This window comes from Solanum dulcamara, chromosome 10 (genome assembly GCF_947179165.1).
Source record: "Solanum dulcamara chromosome 10, daSolDulc1.2, whole genome shotgun sequence".
NCBI classification, from domain to species: domain Eukaryota; kingdom Viridiplantae; phylum Streptophyta; class Magnoliopsida; order Solanales; family Solanaceae; genus Solanum; species Solanum dulcamara.
Window position 1 is genome coordinate 46242273 of NC_077246.1, and position 13179 is coordinate 46255451.

Below are 13179 nucleotides of genomic sequence, written 5' to 3' on the forward strand. Positions count from 1 at the left end.
ATATTCCAACTCCCACATACATAATTTCATACATCCAATTCACTTTTACACATTCAAAACATGTCCAAATTCATCCTAAAACATATAAGAAATAATTAACTCTTACCTTAACAAGTTGGCTGAACTCTACCCTCCCCAGACCCCACGATGTGGGATTTCACTGGGTTGTTGTTGTTGTTTTTGTAATTCATGACAATAACAACTAAAATATTAATCCAATTCAACTCACCGACTTCAATTAAAATAGCCTCTACTGCTTCAACAATATTCCAACTCCCACATACATAATTTCATACATCCAATTCACTTTTACACATGCAAAACATGTCCAAATTCATCCTAAAACATATAAGAAATAATTAACTCTTACCTTAACAAGTTGGCTGAACTCTACCCTCCCCAGACCCCACGATGTGGGATTTCACTGGGTTGTTGTTGTTGTTGTTGTAATTCATGACAATAAGTACTAAAATATTAATCCAATTCAACTCACCGACTTCAATTAAAATAGCCTCTACGGCTTCAACAATATTCCAACTCCCACATACATAATTTCATACATCCAATTCACTTTTACACATTCAAAACATGTCCAAATTCATCCTAAAACATATAAGAAATAATTAACTCTTACCTTAACAAGTTGGCTGAAACTTATGGATTACACGTTAGGCCTTCTTGCTACTCCAATGATTAGTTTACGTTATTAATCACCTCAAATTGATCAAACAATACCTTAAAACATTTATGTGGGGATCAGAAATCGGGAGCTTGATTTTCTCAACCATGGCCATGAGTTGCCATAGCTAGGAATCTCCTTATTTTTCTCTATATTTCCAATGATTGAAGATAAAGACATGAGTTTTGTCACGACACAACCTCGTAGGCCGCGACTGGGGTCCGACCTGGACCCCCCGTACACATATCTATTAGTTGAGGTCACATTGAATCGTAAATAAGACAATATTATGTAACAGAGCCCCACTGGGCGATAACATTTTCATAAACTGTAGCCCTTTTTGTTTGTATCACAACATGACAGGGCACGCAAGCCGACAAGGCTACCATAACATAATAATATATATCATATATCACGTAGACCCAGTTTAATCAAACTGACATACACAACCCACATATACATGTCTGCAGACCTCTAAACATATAAATGACAACATATGGCGGGACAAGGCCCCCGCCTTACCCCTGAATGGATGAAATAATTTTTATACATCCGTGGATAGTATCACAAAACTAGGCCCCGATACAATGGAGCCTCTTCACACTAAGCTGCATAGAATCCTAAGCTAACAGACTCCCAAAATCTGTATCTGTACCTGCGGGCATGAATGCAGCCCCCCGAGAAAGGGGGTCAGTACGATATATGTACTGAGTATGTAAAACATAATATAATACAACTGGAAGCATATCTGAGATAGAGAAACAGGGGATAAGATATCAATTCAGAAACCTGTACCTATACTTTGTGAATTACAAAAACATGCATGTTCGAGTCATATCATATAGCCATCCCTTTTGGGGGTCCGGTGAATCATCTCTGTAAAATCATCTCTGTAAAACCATCATGGCCCCAGTGCCATCACCACCTTATTACAACACATCATCATATATCTATACACGTATCCTGGCCCTCTATTGAGGGACTCAAGGAATAATGCAGTGAATTGTGCACGAGAACATATCCTGGCCCAGGACTCAGGGAAAGAAGTGTTACAATATACACAAGTAGAGTAGTGAGTAACAATATGCAATTTAAATCATTATCAGAGACTCGATAGAATAAGAAAGTTAAGCTTTTGTTTGAGGACCCGTGTAGCAGTGTAGTCATCTCGAGTGTCCTCTAAATGCCATTATGGGCTATCTCAAAAGTAATCTCAGGGACCCTAGACATGTATTAATGTAGGGCCAAATCATTTATGGAATCAAAACACTTAATCTCGTATAGTCTTTAAGACTTGGAGCCTGTACCTTTGGTACCTTTTTAACATATACCAGTTTCCAGGGAAATAGTTTGACTACTGTAGGAGTTCAATATTCAAAAGTAAATAAGAGATGTTTGAGAATAGAGTTACCCTAGAGCTCAGATCATATTCAACTTACAACTAAGACAAAGGCATGCCCAAAAGAAGAAAGAAAATAAGCTTTATATAGTCTGTACTTTCCTTTAGGGGATCTGCATACACATATTTCGTACCCGGCCCATCATGGGGCTCGGTGAATCATTATGGAATCATAATCTCATTTTTGTATCAAGTACGTGTCAAGGAAAATGAGAGATAGCTTTTCACACACTACTGTTTAACATGTTGAAGCTTTACTAGGCAATACTCAATCCTTACAGAAATTCCAAAACTAAGAAGTGGATAGGGGTTATGAGGCATACTTGGAGTTTTGGGAATGGAATTATCCCCACATTCCACACACAATTCACTTAAGGCTAAAACTTTCCAAAAGGAAAGAAAGATAGTTGTACGAGCTTATACCAAAACATGCCAAGAGAAAGCTTTACATACCTTTTGGGAGCTACCCTTCATCCTGCTCATCTCGTCGTCTTCCGAACCTATTCAATATGAAAGTAATACGAATATCAACTACTCTTAACTTTCCAGCATCTTGGATTACGCCTTAATGTTAATGGAATCTATTTCCTTAGTCCTTTCCTCGACTAGTCCTTTAGTTTGTTAAGGCGTTAACGAAAATTGGGCAGCACCTCCCCTATAATGTGCCCTATCCGAATTTCTAATTAGGTCCGGGAATAACACACCACACCCCTGCACCAGCAACTCACAAGAACAACACCTTATTTTGACGACTATAATTTAGTTTATTCCGAACTCCAAGTATTCCAATGATATTTACACACTTCCAGCCACCTATAGGGAGTGTAACATGCTCCATCAGAACACATAAAGCTCAAATGTAAAGAAGAAACCTTACCTTACGTTAAACTTGTCAAACTCGCCAAAACTATCCAAAATGTGAAATCTGGACAGCTTACTGTTTTACCTTGTCGCTTCGTTTCGAAGGGGTAATGGAGGGAAACAGGATTTACGTCCTTCATGAAAATTATAGACATGTTTCTTAGGGTCGCAAAAAATTTAGAATCATACCTACATCAATTTTGTACAAAACGATATGACCAAAATACTTACAGTTGTCCGTGTAGAATTTCCAAAACCAAATCTGAGCAGTACCTCCTCTACACTTCACCACCATTTTTCTAGCTGATACATGTAAAAATTGATTTTGGAGTCTGAATAAAAGTTATAGAACCACGAAATATGTTTCCAAAACATATTAAATCACTGGAAACGAATCTGTAAACAAGAAGTTATACCAATATTACTAACAACTATCCCTTCCAAAAATGGGTTTGTTAACTAGCGTTTTCTCTTATTTTCTCTTCCAAATTCCAATTGCAAAGCTGGAGTTTTACTTCCATGAAGGTATTAAAATACATATATACGTATCCACATACTTAAGGTACACCGTATATAATTAATTCACGGAAGAAAATTGGAAAACTAACCTTTAAACTTCAAGAACCATGGCTGCCTCTCTATTTCTCTCCCTCATGTTTTTTTTCTCTAAGTTGGCTGATGTTTTGATGGATAACTGAAGTATATGATATATATCAACATATATATGTGGCTTTAGGGTGTAACACGTGTCAACCCCAAGAGGTGACACGTGTCCAGCCCCTATTGGGCCACCGTATCATGCTGCCAGCTATGGGCTGCCACGTGGCAGTGGGGTCCCCCCCAGCAGGTGGGTCACCTGCTTGCTTGAGGTTCTGCCACATGTCGCTTCTTCATTGGCTACCACGTGTCGTCTTTTTTCCCCTTCCTCGTGGGCTCATAATCTCATCTTATTTTATATACCTATGTAATTCGTGCTACATAAGTTTGGTATGTAATCAAGTAACTCACGTATGTAAGATTTCTAAATTAGTAGCTTGCATAGATAAGTCGAGTCCTACAACTCGTTACTTGGCCTCCTATTCCTTCCGGACTCTTATGATTTCATCTCCAACCTTCTCTAGTATGGGGTATCACATTCTCCCTTTCTTAGAGCCGTTTGATAGTGTCGTAACTTAAGTGGCTCACATGCTAGCTTTTAAGTAACTTAAGGGACATTCCGAGTTCAAAGATGTGGGGTGTAACATCCGTCCCCCCTTTAGAACATTCGTCCCCAAATGTTAAATGCAACCTTCTGTAAGACTTTAGATAAATTATAGAGGGGTTCCTTTCCTTTATGCTATCACATATATTCCCATCTATATTATTAACATACGAGTGCTCAAGAGTTGGAGTTACCTGTAGACATCGGTTACAGGTGCAAATACTTGTATTCCATGTTTTCTTCAGTTCCCCGATCATCCTCTTTCTGGTTTTGGTTTTTTCCACCGTAACTTGACAGAAGATACGTCTTTAGTCTACAATCTTCCAGTTTGTCGATCCAGGATGGTGGTAGGATTGTCCTCATAGGATTCCATCTACTGGACCTCATTTATAGAATATACCCTGGGTGACTCGTCAGTATCTAATGGACTGGGCGTATAGTTTCCAACTGAGGTGGTAAGCTTAACTTACCAGCCATGTTGCCCACCTTATGAGTAACTTGATACCGTCTAATATATTCTGGGTCAAGTTCCTTTTCTAGGTGACCCTATGATGAACATCCAATCATCAACTTGAACTCTGTATGTTGACGTCGATTATCTGTTTGTCATTCCTGCCGACTCTGGGCTTTTAGTCAATAGCTTGCTTAATTATGTCGAGGCCATTGGAATACTAGAGTAGTAATTATTATTGTAGGTAACTTGATAAGTGATGGATAATCATTCCGGCTACCTTCGAAGTTAATCTCCTGGCTTGTGACATATCTTCTAGCGTCTAATAGTGCACTCAGTCTGTTTAGTAGCTCGAGGGAGAAATGCAGTACTAAGACCTGTCTGTGCTCCTGACCTCTTCTTGGACTGATCTCAAGGCGTTACTTATAATTGAAGTCCCTTTATCTGGATATTAGAGGAGGAAACCTCACGGAACCTTACCATTCTCCATGTTCTATAACTCCCTCTAATTTCAGCAGCATAGGTGCTCTTGATTGGAAGCAAATGGGTTGATTCCTTAGCCTAATCACAACAACTCATATAGCACCCTACTTTTACCAAGTATAAAATGGGTGCGTAATGACGTGAATAATTTGGGAACCGTTAGCCTCGTATAGTCTTTCTCGACTCTTTTCAGAACTTTAACTGGCATTCGATCTTTTGGGTCCTTCTTCCCCTCTTTTTCCAATCCTTAGGATTGGATACCGAATAATGTTGCAGTCCCCCCATATAATGGTGCTCGTAGTCATTCTGTTCTTTGTCTAACATGATCTGGTGTAATTCCAAAAGAGTTTTGGCATAGAAGCTCGCTATCCTGTAGTAACCAGCCAGTTCAGTCAGTTTTACTTAAACCTTTTCACAATTTCCCTTACCCCCGCTTATAATCCTATAGACACATTATCTTGTGTCATTTTTTTACCTTTACAAGAATACGAGAGGGTATAAGAAGCATCCTAGCATTACCTCACCAGTCCTCATGTCTTACCCTGCTTTTCCTCCCTTCCTACACTTGAGGTCGGGGTAGATCTTTGGTCCAATCGTGGCCATGTCTTAGTTCACCCGTAGTACCTATTCCATCTCGGTAGTTTGGCTTAACTTATCTTTGCACCTCTCGGTAGTTAGTTGCAACTTGGTCTCCTTCGCTTGGGATAATAGCTGTGGGGACTCCGTAAGGTCCTACCACTTTTTTTACTCTATAATTTTACACCTTCTCGGCGGATTAGGTAAACTTTGATTGAAGGAGTAGGGACTAATATCGTTATTCCACAAATAACATTCCCTCCAGAGTCATCTGGCGTTGGAGTGCAAAATGAGTTTTGTAGTCCTGGTCATATTGTGGGATTTTCGACCTTGGGCACTGCTTCCTATCATTTGTAAGTTACATCAACTGTTTTGCTTTTTCTTGACCTCAGAGTTGGTTTCCCAATGGTGTCGAAATTCCCTCGCCTACTAGCCCATATAAACCTTCGGTGGTTTGCCTCTTATTAACAGGTACTATGTTGATGAACTGTGGCATTTGAATGTGTCATCAATTAGCAAGTAGCTAATCCTCCTTGTCTTGCTTAAGTACATGTTAGAATTTCCTTAACATATCTTATAATACTCTGGGTACATAATCTCATATCGTTTCTCCGTCACTAGTTCAGATTCTTCCATCTCGCGCGATCACACCAGCACTAACGCATTAAGTTCCATCAGAATATTGAAGTTACGCGTGCTGGGGCGAGAGTAATATCAGGATGGGTGACCTCCATGGGAAGTCTTTGTGTCGCGTTTCATTGTAACCTTTTCCACGAGGTGCGGGCACTCAACTTAGCTCCAGATTTACCTCAGCATTGTCTCTCGAGTCTTTATGTTTTGCTCTATCTTTTTGTCTGTTATCTTGCATCCAGTGTCGGCGTAGACCTTTAGCTCCCTATCCTCCATTCACTTTATGTTCTCCTCATTTACTACCACAGGAGGCTTTCTATTTCTTTTCCTTTTGTTATTTATCTATCGCAACATCATTTGCGACTAACTCTATGACCAACGTTTTGGCTTTTGGTCTAGCATGCTGTCATTTTTCTTCGTAGTGTCTCTTGAATTATTTGATATCTTTTCATGGTTACACTCTTTTGTTTTTATACGCAGCCGCCTTCTAGGGTTATGTTGTTCAGGGTCTCGTCACAACTTCTTATCGCTGCCTTATGTAGCATTCTGGCTTCCATCCAATTATTGGTAGCTTCCGGACCTTTCTAACTTGGTTCGGTCAGATATCTTATTGAAGTTTATATGCCCATCTCAAATATATTCCCATATCGATTACCTTTACCTTAATTTTGCCATTTTCTCATTAACTTCCCCCTTTACAGGGTACTCGTACTTTCCGTTGTTTGTACTTGTAGTTGTTCCAATTTCAATTAGGTGGTGCTAGTATTCCGATGATAACTATTCTAGGTTTTCTCGAAGTAGTGGTTTTGTCCCTACCTATATCCTTTGCTTCTTGGGGCGAATAGAAGTTACGTCATTTGTTCCTTAAGTTTTCCATCCTCGTCCCTTAAGGATTCCACTATTTTTGGGGCGACGTTGTGTACACGCGTCATTTCTTTTATATCTTAAGCCCCATGCTCTTACTCCATTCTCAATGCAGGCCTTTAACTTAGGCAATGCGTACGAAGTGCATCTTACTAGTGGTTCCAATTTATCCCTACATACTCGTATCACACTGTTCAGTTCATACTTACATATCCTCCTTTTAATTCGTATTCCTGTTTAGTTCCTGACACCTCCTTGAGGTGCTTCTGTCTGAAGCTCTTTCCCCAATTAGTCGGTGGAGAACTATAAGCTGTTATCGTAACCCTTCTTTCAATCATTGTTGGAAGAAATCAGAACCTCTTAAACATCACAGTACTTCTTCTAATACTTGACCTACCTGGTCTCCTTCTGAGTTTATCCTCGAGTTATGAACAACTCATCTAATTTACAATTAGGAGTTGAGGGCTTAGTATTTTTTTTCAAAAAGAGTGAAACTCATTCGCGGGACATCTTATCCTTCACCCTGAGCCCTCTGTGTATATTCCTACAATACAAATACGGCTAGAGATACCGTAGTCTGAACTTTACTACTTAATTAAGCCTTTGTTCCTCCGAAATAAAATCTTCAAGTGGAAAGGGTGCCCCTTATCGACCACCGAAAGGATACCTCTTACAGCTTTAGTTGAACACAGTAGGGTTACTTGGTATCAACTTCTCAGACATGTTATAGAACTATGTTTTATTCCCCTTTCCTTATTCTGGGAAAATTTCGGCAGAGTTTCCTCTACATTTCTTACTTATGCCAAAACCTGCACGCAGAAAATACCAACAATGCCTCACAGGGCCAACATATATATACATATCACATCATAGCCGCACAGGGCTTTCAATATCATCTCATATCGCAGCCACACAGGGCTTTCAACGTCAACAATAATATAAAAATACTAGACTTACCTCATATGTCCCACTTCAAACTGCATCTGTTGCACTTTCTGTCTGCTTTTCTTTCAGGTTTCAACTTTATATTTTAATACCTTACCCGACGAATATTTTTCGTGGCTTTACTTTACTTACCTGCATGCTTTGTAACTTTCCATGTCATCAATTACTTTCTTCTGTTGGTGTCGTCCTTTTGTTAAGATCCAAGGTTAGTATAAGGAATTTTTCCTATGACTCAGATCAAAAGCACGATCTCAGATGTAGAAGAAAGGTAACATCCTAAATATCCTGTAGCTTCCTGTTTATAGATGTGGCGTGCAACACACCGATAAACAAGACTCTACTAGACACGGTCTACTGACAATCCAAGGACGAACTGCTCTGATACCACTTCTGTCACGACCCAACCTCGTAGGCCGTGACTGGGGTCCGACCTGGACCCTCCGTACACATATCTATTAGCTGAGGTCACATTGAATCATAAATAAGACAATATCATATAACAGAGCCCCACTGGGCGATAACATTTTCATAAACTGTAGCCCTTTTCATTTGTATCACAACATGACAGGGCACGCAAGCCGATAAGGCTGCCATAACATAATAATATATATCATATATCATGTAGACCCAGCTTAATCAAACAGACATATACAACCCACATATACATGTCTGCAGACCTCTAAACATATAATTGACAACATATGGCGGGACAGGGCCCCCATCGTACTCCTGAATGGATGAAATAATTTTTATACATCCGTGGATAGTATCACAAAACTAGGCCCCTATACAATGGAGCCTCTTCCAACTGAGCTGCATGGAATCCTAAGCTGACAGACTCCTAAAATCTATATCTATACCTGCGGGCATGAACGCAGCCCCCCTGAGAAAGGCGGTCAGTACGATATATGTACTGAGTATGTAAAATATAATATAATACAACTGGAAGCATATTTGAGATAGAGAAACAGGGGATAAGATATCAATTTAGAAACCTGTACCTATACTTTGTGAATTACAAAAACACGCATGTTCGAGTCATATCATATAGCCGTCCCTTTCGGGGGTCCGGTGAATCATCTCTGTAAAATCATCTCTGTAAAACCATCATGGCCCAGTGTCATCACCACCTTATTACAACACATCATCATATATCTATACACGTATCCTAGCCCTCTATTGAGGGAGTCAGGGAATAATGCAGTGAACTGTACACGAGAACATATCCTGGCCCGGGACTCAGGGAAAGAAGTGTTACAATATACACGAGTAGAGTAGTGAGTAACAATATGCAATTTAAATCATTATCAGAGACTCGATAGAATAACAAAGTTAAGCTTTTGTTTGAGGACCCGTGTAACGGTGTAGTCATCTCGAGTGTCCTCTAAATGCCATTATGGGCTATCTCAAAAATAATCTCGGGGACCCTAGACATGTATTAATGTAGGGCCAAATCATTTATGGAATCAAAACACTTAATCTCGTATAGTCTTTAAGACTTGGAGCCTGTACCTTTGGTACCTTTTTAACATATACCAGTTTCCAGGGAAATAGTTTGACTACTGTAGGAGTTCAATATTCAAAAGTAAATAAGAGATGTTTGAGAATAGAGTTACCCTAGAGCTCAGATCATATTCAACTTACAACTAAGACAAAGGCATGCCCAAAAGAAGAAAGAAAATAAGCTTTATGTAATCTGTACTTTCCTTTAGGGGATCTGCATACACATATTTCGTACCCGGCCCATCATGGGGCTCGGTGAATCATTATGGCATCATAATCTCATTTTTGTATCAAGTTCGTGTCAAGGAAAATGAGAGATAGCTTTTCACACACTACTGTTTAACATGTTGAAGCTTTACTAGGCAATACTCAATCCTTACAGAAATTCCAAAACTAAGCAGTGGATAGGGGTTATGAGGCGTACTTGGAGTTTTGGGAATGGAATTATCCCCACATTCCACACACAATTCACTTAAGGCTAAAACTTGCCAAAAAGAAAGAAAGATAGTTGTATGAGCTTATACCAAAACATGCCAAGAGAAAGCTTTACATACCTTTTGGGAGCTACCCTTCATCCTGCTCGTCTCGTCATCTTCCGAACCTATTCAATATGAAAGTAATACGAATATCAACTACTCTTAACTTTCCAGCATCTTGGATTACGCCTTAATGTTAATGGAATCTATCTCCTTAGTCGTTTCCTCGACTAGTCCTTTAGTTTGTTAAGGCGTTAACGAAAATTGGGAAGCACCTCCCCTATAATGTTCCCTATCCGAATTTCCAATTAGGTCCTGCAATAACACACCGCACCCCTGCAGCAGCAACTCACAAGAACAACGCCTTACTTTGACGACAATTCGACTATAACGACTACAATTTAGTTTATTCCGAACGCCAAGTATTCCAATGATATTTACACACTTCCAGCCACCTATAGGGAGTGTAACATGCTCCATCAGAACACATAAAGCTCAAATGTAAAGAAGAAACCTTACCGTACTTTAAACTTGTCAAACTCGCCAAAACTATCCAAAATATGAAATCTGGACAGCTTACTGTTTTACCTTGTCGCTTCGTTTCGAAGGGGTAATGGAGGGAAACAGGATTTACGTCCTTCATGAAAATTATAGACATGTTTCTTAGGGTCGCAAAAAAATTTAGAATCATACCTACATCAATTTTGTACTAAAAGATATGACCAAAATACTTACAGCTGTCCGTGTAGAATTTCCAAAACCAAATCTGAGGAGTACCTCCTCTACGCTTCATCACCATTTTTTGAGCTGATACATGTAAAACTGGATTTTGGAGTCTGAATAAAAGTTATAGAACCACGAAATACGTTTCTAAAACATATTAAATCACTGGAAACAAATCTGTACACAAGAAGTTATACCAATATTACTAACCACTATCCCTTCCAAAAACGGGTTTGTTAACTAGCGTTTTCTCTTATTTTCTCTTCCAAATTCCAATTGAAAAGCTGGAGCTTTACTTCCATGAAGGTCTTAAAATACATATATACGTATCCACATACTTAAGGTACACCGTATATAATTAATTCACGGAAGAAAATTGGAATACTAACCTTTAAACTTCAAGAACCATGGCTGCCTCTCTATTTCTCTCCCTCACGTTTTTTTTCTCTAAGTTGGCTGATGTTTTGATGGATAACTGAAGTATATGATATATATCAACATATATATGTGGCTTTAGGGTGTAACACATGTCAACCCCAAGAGGTGACACGTGTCCAGCCCCTATTGGGCCACCGTATCATGCTGCCAGCTATGGGCTGCCACGTGGCAGTGGGGTCCCCCCCCAGCAGGTGGGTCACCTGCTTGCTTGAGGTGCTGCCACGTGTCGCTTCTTCATTGGCTACCACGTGTCGTCTTTTTTCCCCTTCCTCGTGGGCTCATAATCTCGTCTTATTTTATATACCTATGTAATTCGTGCTACATAAGTTTGGTATGTAATCAAGTAACTCACGTATGTAAGATTTCTAAATTAGTAGCTTGCATAGATAAGTCGAGTCCTACAACTCGTTACTTGGCCTCCTATTCCTTCCGGACTCTTATGATTTCATCTCCAACCTTCTCTAGTATGGGGTATCACATTCTCCCTTCCTTAGAGCCGTTTGATAGTGTCGTAACTTAAGTGGCTCACATGCTAGCTTCTAAGTAACTTAAGGGACATTCCGAGTTCAAAGATGTGGGGTGTAACAAGTTTCTTAGTCATCCAATTGGGTATATATAGGCTGCCTAGGTGTTGGATCCGTGTCCACCCTTATGAAATGTATTCATTGTTGATATGTGTCCCATTATAATCTCCGCAACAATCAGATTCTGCCACATATCTTGGTGGGGCCCATTTAGTGGTCTAATAAAGTTAATTAATCATAATTAGTCACTAATCCCCACTTAATTCCAGCCAAACATTTGTACGTAGTTGCATCACCTACTTGCCCTTTTCATTTAAAATGCATCCCACATATTCTAAGTAGGTGTAACCTACTTGTTCTTTTCATAAGTTATAAATTATTCTTACCTTAAGAACCTCTGTGATCCTTGCTACTTAGGCTAGACGTGTAATCAAGTAGCTTAGTTATGTAAGACATCTAAACCAGTAGCTTAAGCAAGTAGGTCAATTACTATGATAAATTATTTGGCCTCGAACTCTTTTCAAATCCTTCCAAACCTATTTCAAACCAGCACTACCCATATAGAACTAGTCTATGCAAAATATGAGGCATTACATCCTCCCCTCCTTAGGATCGTTTTGATAACGTTATGGATAACATGGATCACATGACAACTTTAAAGGAGCTTAAAAATGTTCCAATATACAAAAGTATTGGATATAACATATACACATTCAGAGTGACCCATCTTTCTTCCTAAAAAATAACATAGGAGCACCACACATTGAAATACTCGATCTTACAAAACCCTTATCCAACAAATCCTTTAATTGTTCTTTCAATCCCTTAAGTTCCGTCGGACCCATATGGTAAGGAGGAATATAAATAGTTTCAGTAATGGGAAGGAGATCTATGCCAAAGTCAATTTCCTTTTTGGGATAGATACCAGGCAAATCATCTGGAAACATATCAAAAACCTCATTAACTATAGGGGCCGACTCAAGAGTAATAGTTTTGGAATAGACGTCCCTAACTCACACAATATGATAAATGCACCCCTTGGAATTCATTTTTTGGACCTTAATACATGAGATGAATAGACCCTTAACCACTGAATCATCACCCTTCCAATCAAGAATAGGCTTATTAGGAAAGTGAAACTTAACCACTCGAGTCCTACAATATACAGATACATAAGAAGCATGTAACCAATCCTTACCAAGAATGATGTCAAAATCAGTCATGTTAAGTTCAACAAGATCACATAGAATAACTCTATGCAAGACCCATGCGATATAATTTCTATAAGCTATCTTGGCTAATACCGAATCACCAATGGGAGTATAAACCAAAAAAAGTTCTAATAACACTTTGGGGCACACATCAAATTTCATAGAAATGTAAGAAATAACAAAAGACAAGTTGGAACTAGGATCAATCAATGCAT